General features: G+C 40.1%; 1 protein-coding gene across 3 annotated transcripts in view; it reads left to right on the top strand.

Annotated features, from left to right (window-relative positions):
* The first annotated feature begins 2,175 nt into the window (after positions 1 to 2,175).
* Positions 2,176 to 9,129, top strand: part of NT5C2 (5'-nucleotidase, cytosolic II) — an 80,418-nt gene continuing 73,464 nt past the window's right edge. For all 3 annotated transcript variants that reach the window (XR_010068207.1, XM_063307099.1, XM_063307098.1), the window contains exon 1: positions 2,176 to 2,253. The gene's annotated coding sequence lies outside the window, so the exon portion shown is untranslated. The remainder of the gene's footprint in view (positions 2,254 to 9,129) is intronic.

Below are 9,129 nucleotides of genomic sequence, written 5' to 3'. Positions count from 1 at the left end.
CTATTATTCACCAATCTCCTTCAATGCCCTTTTAGGAGACTGTAGTGGCCTGTCATGAGTAAGAAAAACACATGCACGACCTCTCAAGTTACCTTCCAGGCATATTCGTCTAGAAATGACCTCAGGTAGCACGGCTAGGACTTGCCTGTCATCTGTCCTTTCATCTGATGTTTCAGGAAGCACTCATTTCAACTTGTCAGAATTTGTAATTTTAATCTTCTGTGTCTTGATATCTTGAAGGCAGCTGCACATCCATGTTAATGCATATAGACAGGCCTACCCATGAAACAAATAGAATAATTTTGTAACTTCTGGCCTCTATTTGAGCCTGAATGTGCAGGGGTTCCCTGAAGCCTGAAAAATATTTCAAGGATTTTCCAGGGTCAAAAGGTTGAGAAAGAGTAATGATGGAGAGTAATGATGGAAAAGGAACTCTATTGATTAGGAATATCCTGTGAAGCCCTTTGCATGCTAACCTATAATCAGGCAGCCAAAATGATAAGCTCGTGGATATTGGATATAGAATGGCAAACTAGTTCTGCCTCCTTACCTGAACATCCTCTCTTAAGCAGCTTTGCCCCCTGTGGAAACCAGCGAGCTACCTGAACTATATACTGTAACGATACCCATCTTTAGAAGCTTCTTTACCCTAGGCTGCTTAGATGCTCTGCCTACTGCTGCCTTGGAAGGGAAATTTGTAAGAGTCCCTTATAAAGACAGTTGTGTACTTGTGGATCAAATGCAGTGGAATCTGTCTGGCGATGTTTTATCATACTACCTCTTCTACAGAGATATTAGGAACAGGTACATGGCAGCTCTTTTACTGGATTTCCCAGGACATACAGACCTTTTTTATATGCAGCTACTGCTGGCTGATCAGTACAGTCTTGCACATCTGGCAGTGGCCAAATTCTGCCTTTAAGATCAGAAGCCAAATTCTGATCCAGCAAGAGAACTATTCTGCTCCTGGATAAAACAATCCTAATTGTTTCCTGACTTTTCCTTTTCTTTTCGTCAGCTTTTAAATAATATTTTTTCCTGTTTTGTTTTCTTTCTGTATTTTGGTCTATGACCGTAAATTGAATAACTGAAACGAAATGCATGAAAAATTCATGGGAAAATAATACAATTTTTGGAAATAAATTTCACTTTATCCAACCTTAACGAGATTGTTTGTTTAAATAGCCTTTTTAAAATTGAAGAGCCTTAAGCATTTGCAACGATATTTACAGGCGCGATTATTCAGACCCAAATTACCTTATATTATTTTTGAATGGAAGCTAGCATAACGTCCGGAAAATGAATGAAGTTCCCGTTCTGTGTGACCCAGCAGAAACAAACCAAACCTCACGAAGTTACTAAACACCTCCCTCTGTCCCCGTTTTCATTTGCCAGCCAACTCTCCTCCCCTTTGCGCATGGCTGGTAGCGTTTAGCTGTTTTAGGGACGGTACGCAAATCACTGCTCCTCCTTTCTACTATTTTGGCAAGCAAACTAAGCAAGCCCTTTATTCGCTCAGAAGCGCATTGTAAAAAACCGGAAATTCGTAGTTCGCATCCGCGGTCTGTCTGTGAACTGTTTTTAAAGGAATGGTGAACATGTTTCGTTATGTTATAAATTAGGTTCCACATCGGGTAAGCCAAAATGTGCTTTGTTTGTTGGTGGCATAATGTCTTGCGTGAAGCCACCCGTAAAAGAATCTCTAGCGAAAACAGTGGAATTTCTTCAGAAGGTCGTTGGGCTGATTGATTATGTGCCATCAGTCGTTCTCGAGTCCTAGCGGCTACACTGATAGATTTTCCCCATGGTGATCCGTTCCCTAATCTGATCTTTCAGGTCGTGCAACTGTCCTTGGGATTATTACTGCAAATAAAAAGTGATAAGAATATCTTTAATTAAGTGGAACACACAGAGGACTGTAACCAGAGAAGTGTGTTTTGTGCTAACCTCAGCTTCATTGCCGGACCATAGTTCCTAATCTGCAAAATATGAATTAGTCAATACAACAACAAAACAGCGTCCCGCCCCGCGCGCGCTAACCGTCCCGCCGAGTCAGTCCAAGGCCCTACCCGGGCTTTCGGCGCTGCAGTAGAATTGCACGTTGTCTCGGGTCCCTAACCGGGGGGCGGGGGCAAATAAAGTGATGGAGGGAAGGTCTACTCTTGCGCATGCGCGGCTTGCGAGGTCCAGCGCTACAGCAGTCCTGCGGTTTCTTTTGGGCGAGGGCGAGAGGCGACGGACGGCCGCGGAGAGGTGAGCGGGGCAGAGGCCGAAGAGCCGCGACCGAGTTTCTCGCGGAGAAGGGGAAGGAGAGCAGTGCCTTTAAAGCGGAGTTGCCAGGCAAAAGGCGGGAAGTGAGATGACCCCTGCAGACTCCTATCTCAGTCGGGGGAAGGAGGAGAGAGAGAAAGAGGCGCCTTCTTGTTTCTTTCTCTTTCCCTGAGAGGGGACGGGACCATCCTTCTCTTTCTCCGGTGGTAGCAGGACCCTCTGCCTGCCCGCGCTCCTCGCTCATCCGTGCACTTAAACGCGGCGCGGGAGAATTAGTGGTAGAAATCCCATCCGGGCTGAAGGGAAAACCGCCCCACCGGGTGGAGAGAACAGGCACCCTGCCTGCCCCAAACTCGTAGGCTGAGCCAAAGCCACGGTTAACTCTCTCTCTCCCTCCCCCTTCCTTGTGCCAAAATATAAGGAGAAATATATATTTGATGAAAAAGTATATACCAAAGTATCACCGAAAAAGTGAACGGATATCCTCCTGATGCTTAACCCCGTATATTTCTCTTTGGGAATGGAAAGTATGAAGAAAAATTCCAAGCTTTCCTTCCAATCCGTTCACTTTTCAGGTGATATTTGAAGTCTCATTTCATGATGCAGATGTGGTATCATTTTGCTCGGTGCTGCATGCATGTCCACCTTCTGTCTTTATATGATATTTATACCTTTCACCTAGTGTGTTATTAATAGCAGGACTTTGGAAATTGTTTCAATACTGTTAATTTTTTTTAACAATAAAAAAAATTGTGCTCCTCTCAAATGTGGATCAAAATAATCTTCAAAAGTAGAACTCAGCTGAATCTAAGTGACTGATAGAAGAAAGGTCTTTCTTTAGAGACACTGGATAGAAGAATCATCTTGGTTGTAAGGAATAGATAGATGGGTGTAATCTGTTTTTAGTCCCTCAAAAGGCTGTTATTTGCACAGGAATATTCTTTGCCCAATGTGTACAGTGCTAGTCAAAGGCAACTTGATGCAAAAAATGTACTCCCTAAATTGTAGTCTCTGCCTGCTTAGGGCTGGTATTAAAAAAAAAAAAAGCTTAACCTTTCAGATGTCAAGTCTTTCAACTTATCCTCCTCATCTCAATTATAACTTCACTCTAAATTTGAAGTTTTCTCTCCTTATTTCTTTCCTGCAGCTATGTACCATTTGCATCCATTCATCTAAAGTTACTTTATTTTTAGGATATATTCTGGGGGAAGCCCTTGTTTAGATGGGGAAAGAGTGATTTTTAAACAGTAATGATGGGGAGTGATTTGATTGCCAGAACTTTGCAAAACCTCCACGTAAAAATATGTGTTCAAATCAGCTAGTTGTAAGATAAAGTGTAGGTTAGAAGAATGCCATTAACATGAGTCAGTTTTATTTCAGACCAAAGCATTAACAGCAGCTTTAGATTTCATATTAGGTAGATGCTGTTAACAATTTAAGTATCTTTGGCCTTATGCCTGAGATGAGCAGTAGTTTGGAAAGGCAACTGATGTTTTCTTCTTCATATAATTTCATTGTGCAACCACAAAATCTGCTGGTGAAAGAGAGGGGCAAAGGTTGTATATAGAGTAAGTAGTTAGCCGAGCAGTGTGTTGGATATTTCAGGAAAATATTTTATAGGAACTGAGTTGACATTCTTTATTTAAATGTAGGTGGCCTTGGGGAAGGTTTTTGCAACAGGCTGTGGTTGCTAAATTACATCAGAGAGATAACTGTCAGGTTGAGTAAGAGGTGTCTGAACATGTGTTTTCTTTTCCTTTAGGCTTTTAAGAGCATCTATCATTGGTGTTCTGTTGCAACATGAACCAATTTGCAGTAATCATACATTAACTAAATTGTTTAATATGGCTCATCTGTATTTTTGTGGTATTAATTAACTGCAGTCCTTGGAACTGCAAATAATTAAACACCTTAATGTTCCAACAATTGAACTTTGTTCCTCTAATAAGGACATCTGACCTGCTGGCCTTTTGTTTCATATTCACAGATGTAAGAATCTCTAATGTTAACTGTGTATAATGATAAATATGAATCAAGAACATTTTGAAAAATGCTTGCTATGTTGAAATTGGTAACATTGTATTGTATTTACCTGAAAGGCAGACAATTTCTCCCTACCCCCAAAAAATATCTGTGAATTGGGGAATTGTCTTATGTTTGCAGAAAATGTAATAATACAAGATTCAGTTGAAAGCAAACAAATGGCTTCCAGGTACACCATGGCTTATAATAGGGCAGAAGTAGAGAAGCTTTGGAGGGTATAGCATTGAACATGTTAGCCCAATCCTCATTTGTCACCCTCCATTTGTGGAAGGTGAGTGTCTACTATGGAGAGCCTCTTCTATCCATGTAGATTAGAATTTTTGGAAATTATGATTTATTTATTTATATTTCAAATTTCGTCACCACCCATCTCACTCAAAGAGTGACTCTGGGCAGTTTACAATAAAACTGGAATAAAGATTAAAATACAATAAAAACAATATTCTTAAATATAAATATAAAATCCAAGATAGAGATGTTAAAACATTCTTAAATTAAATTCATTTAATTCATGGAAGTGTCTTTAAGGTGCTAACCACCCCCAGGATTGATTACCCCTCCTCATGCCCAAAGCAAGATGGCAGAGCCAGGTCTTTACCCCTGATGAGCCTGTCCATTGTAGACACTCTTCCACTGTTCTTTGCTCAGCTTATATGGAGTAAGATGAACTGAACAGATCTATCCTCAATATAGCGGCAGTGTATGTATACTTCAGTGGGAGTAAGAGCCATTGAACTCAGTTGGACTTGCTACAGAATAAGCACATCAAAGTTTAAGCTTGCTGAGTCTATAGTTTCACATGGGATCAATTAATTTTGCAGCTGGAGAGCCTTATTTTACAGGCAATTATTTGTAATCACTATTCATTAGTTCAGTAAATATTAAATCCTTCCTTCGGTCAGTACATAAATACACATACATATTAGAGCCATCCAAGATTTTTAAAGAGGAGCTTCACAACATGCAGCAACAAATATGAAGCAGCTCTTTTTGAATCATTAAAGCAGCCATGTTGTTTGCAAAAATGGCTTTGGAAGCTGCTCGTGGTTGTCTCTCCATGTGCAAACTGCACACACATGCATATAAGGGCAGCAAAGAGCTGCTTCCAGAGTTAAAACAACTTTAATTTTTTTTTAAAAGAGCTCTTTCCTATGCACTTCCACTTGTTGGAGGCATTTCTTTGAAACATTTTGAACCAGCAGTAACTTCTGGATATTCTTCAAGGGTAGCCCCATGTAGAGCGCATTGCAATAGTCTATATGGGAGATGACCAGGGCATGAGTGACTAATCGGAGAGCCTTCCGATCCAGGAAGGGGTGTAACTGGAGTGCAACACAAAGTTGAGCAAAGGCCCTCTATTTATACTATACAATTATACAACTTCTTATGCTGTATTATTCTGAGCACTGAACAAATGGAACTTGGTTAGATTAAACTTCATTATATGAACAAGGTTACAACTGTCAGCCTTTCTACTAAGTTCTTGAACAGTGATAAATTCATGAGTAGCTGTTCTTCAGTTTCTTTTCTTTTTTTTTGAGGAGATTGAACATAGTGCTATTCCTTTTATTTTTGTTCTTATTGCCTCTCTTTTTCAACTATTTTTCCTGTAGTCTGCATAAGCTCCACCAATATTCACAAAGAATTAATTGATATTATATATTACGTATTGATGAGATTACCAATTCAGTTGAATTTCACAGTACCACCATCTTTTTCTTGAGCTTTTGTTCCAACTTTTTCAGGATCATCTCCACCTTTTCCAGTGCCATTCATGGAATAATAGGGGAGCCTACATCTTGAGCCTCCTCTTTGGTGCTGGTAACGCTGGTAACCATCAGTCAGATTAGTATCTCCTTCCTCTGCAGAATTTTGACAAAGATTATTTATCAAGTGACACAGCTACATGATGTATTTTGACCATCTTGTCATTCTGAGATGTAGATCCATTCTTTTCAGTGATTAACTTCAATATTTTTGTATGGCTTAGCAGTCACATGGGTTCTATGCCTACTTTATCCAACTGTGTTCACTATTCTCTTACATAGTTTGCTGGGCTCTGCCATTCCCACCATTAAATATATAAGTTTCATTTTTTCATAAAAGGTACCATCAAATAAATTCCCATCTTGTCAGATGAACCCTGACTTCTACTTGATACTTTTGCTATCCTAAGAAGATTGGCAGGCTTTCTGTTTTCATTAGGAGACAACTCTTTCAATTTAATGTCCTCTCTTCTTGTCATCCAAGTCTATGGCATCAACATGGAAAGTCCACTTTATCTCTGTCCTAAACCCTGTCATTTATTAAAATGCACCTAAACTTGCATCAGGGTCATCTTATATATTTTCTGACAGGCATTATATGCTGAGTCAGATAGCATATAGTGATCACTTGGCTATGAAAAAATCGGCAGCAAAATTTGGGTCTTACGGCAGCTATTTCAGCTATAGTATTGAATATCAGACCAGTCATACAGATGCTGCAATAGAACATTTCACATTCCAATGGTATGTCCCTATCCTCTAACCTTGTCTGCATCTTTCTTTGACAACACAACTGAAGCGGTAGATAGTTTGTTAAATTCTTGTTTCATTCCAGCAGCTGATCCTGTCTTGCTTGTGCACAACAAACATCTCACTTTTACACTGTAGGGCAAACTATGTGGGTTTTTGAATTCATGTAGTTTGGTCTTGGATGGAGAAAATGACTAATGGTTAACCAGGCCTTGGTATTTTATCCATCCTGCACTATATAACATGGAGAATACAGCCATACTCAGTGTGTCATGAAATATATTGCAGATTATTGAGATGGCACAGCAACCCTCTGCTTACTGGTCATAATTTTGCAAAGTGGATTTATTTCAGTCATTTGATGCTATATTTGGTGTTCTGTTCACTGTGTATTTTAATAAATATTGAAGTTTCATCTGATTTGACAATTTGGGAATATTTCATTTTCTTCCCTCTTGTTGCTGTATCTGCTTAGCACATAACTGTTTCTGACTGTTCAGTTTTTTCTCTATCACCCTGTGGAAAAAATGTCTGAGAAAATCAGGAACCATTGAAACAGACTCAACTTTCTCCTTAAATTCTTGAGCTGTTTATATAGGACTAAGGTTGAAGCTTAGTCTCATTGACTGACACTTCAGGAAGCCTTTTAGGTTTTCATTGCCTCTGTTTGTAAGACTGGTAAGTTTTCTGATGTATCATGGACCCACCCGAACTAATTTTAAGTTACAGTAAAGTGGTACTCAGACCTGTGACTGAATCCTTTTACCCACCTTTCTTGTCACCAGAACCTTTCCTCATTCACCTGGTCTAAAGAGAGCAATCATATTTGATCTATACTGCTGGGCACTCATTGAAAAGGACTTCTTGTCTCTCCCAGTGCTTAACTTTTATTCTGAGATATTAAAGAATATTCCATGTGAGCAGTGACTTTGTTTACCGCACATATATGTGTAAATGATTAATCTGGAAATAAGCTAATTGGTAATCTGGTCCGATCTTTCAATATGTGTTCATCATTATAGATTGCACATCTGTGTAATTAATGATATATTTTAGGGGGAGCTATTACTTCCCTCTCTTTTGACATAATATCTGATCAATAAGTATTTGTTGTTGTTTATTCGTTTAGTCGCTTCCGACTCTTCGTGACTTCATGGACCAGCCCACGCCAGAGCTTCCTGTCGGTCGTCAACACCCCCAGCTCCCCCAGGGACGAGTCTGTCACCTCTAGAATATCATCCATCCATCTTGCCCTTGGTCGGCCCCTCTTCCTTTTGCCTTCCACTCTCCCTAGCATCAGCATCTTCTCCAGGGTGTCCTGTCTTCTCATTATGTGGCCAAAGTATTTCAGTTTTGCCTTGAATATCATTCCCTCAAGTGAGCAGTCTGGCTTTATTTCCTGAAGAATGGACTGGTTTGATCTTTTTGCAGTCCAAGGCACTCTCAGAATTTTCCTCCAACACCACAGTTCCAAAGCATCTATCTTCCTTCTCTCAGCCTTCCTTATGGTCCAGCTCTCGCAGCCATATGTTACTACAGGGAACACCATTGCTTTAACTATGCGGGCCTTTGTTGTCAGTGTGATGTCTCTGCTCTTAACTATTTTATCGAGATTTGTCATTGCTCTTCTCCCAAGGATTAAGCGTCTTCTGATTTCCTGACTGCAGTCAGCATCTGCAGTAATCTTTGCACCTAGGAATACAAAGTCTTTCACTGCTTCTACATTTTCTCCCTCTATTTGCCAGTTATCAATCAAGCGGGTTGCCATAATCTTGGTTTTTTTGAGGTTTAGCTGCAAGCCAGCTTTTGCACTTTCTTCTTTCACCTTCATCATAAGGCTCCTCAGTTCCTCTTCACTTTCAGCCATCAAAGTGGTATCATCTGCATATCTGAGATTGTTAATGTTTCTTCCAGAGATTTTAACTCCAGCCTTGGATTCCTCAAGCCCAGCATGTCGCATGATGTGTTCTGCGTACAAGTTGAATAGGTAGGGTGAGAGTATACAGCCCTGCCGTACTCCTTTCCCAATCTTAAACCAGTCCATTGTTCCATGGTCTGTTCTTACTGTTGCTACTTGGTCGTTATACAGATTCTTCAAGAGGCATACAAGATGACTTGGTATCCCCATGCCACTAAGAACTTGCCGCAATTTGTTATGGTCCACACAGTCAAAGGCTTTAGATAGTCAATAAAACAGAAATAGATGTTTTTCTGAAACTCCCTGGCTTTTTCCATTATCCAGCAGATATTGGCAATTTGGTCCCTAGTTCCTCTGCCTTTTCTAAACCCAGCTTGTACA

This window comes from Candoia aspera, chromosome 6, assembly GCF_035149785.1.
Source record: "Candoia aspera isolate rCanAsp1 chromosome 6, rCanAsp1.hap2, whole genome shotgun sequence".
NCBI lineage: Eukaryota > Metazoa > Chordata > Lepidosauria > Squamata > Boidae > Candoia > Candoia aspera.
This window is presented reverse-complemented; position numbering and strand designations above follow the sequence as displayed.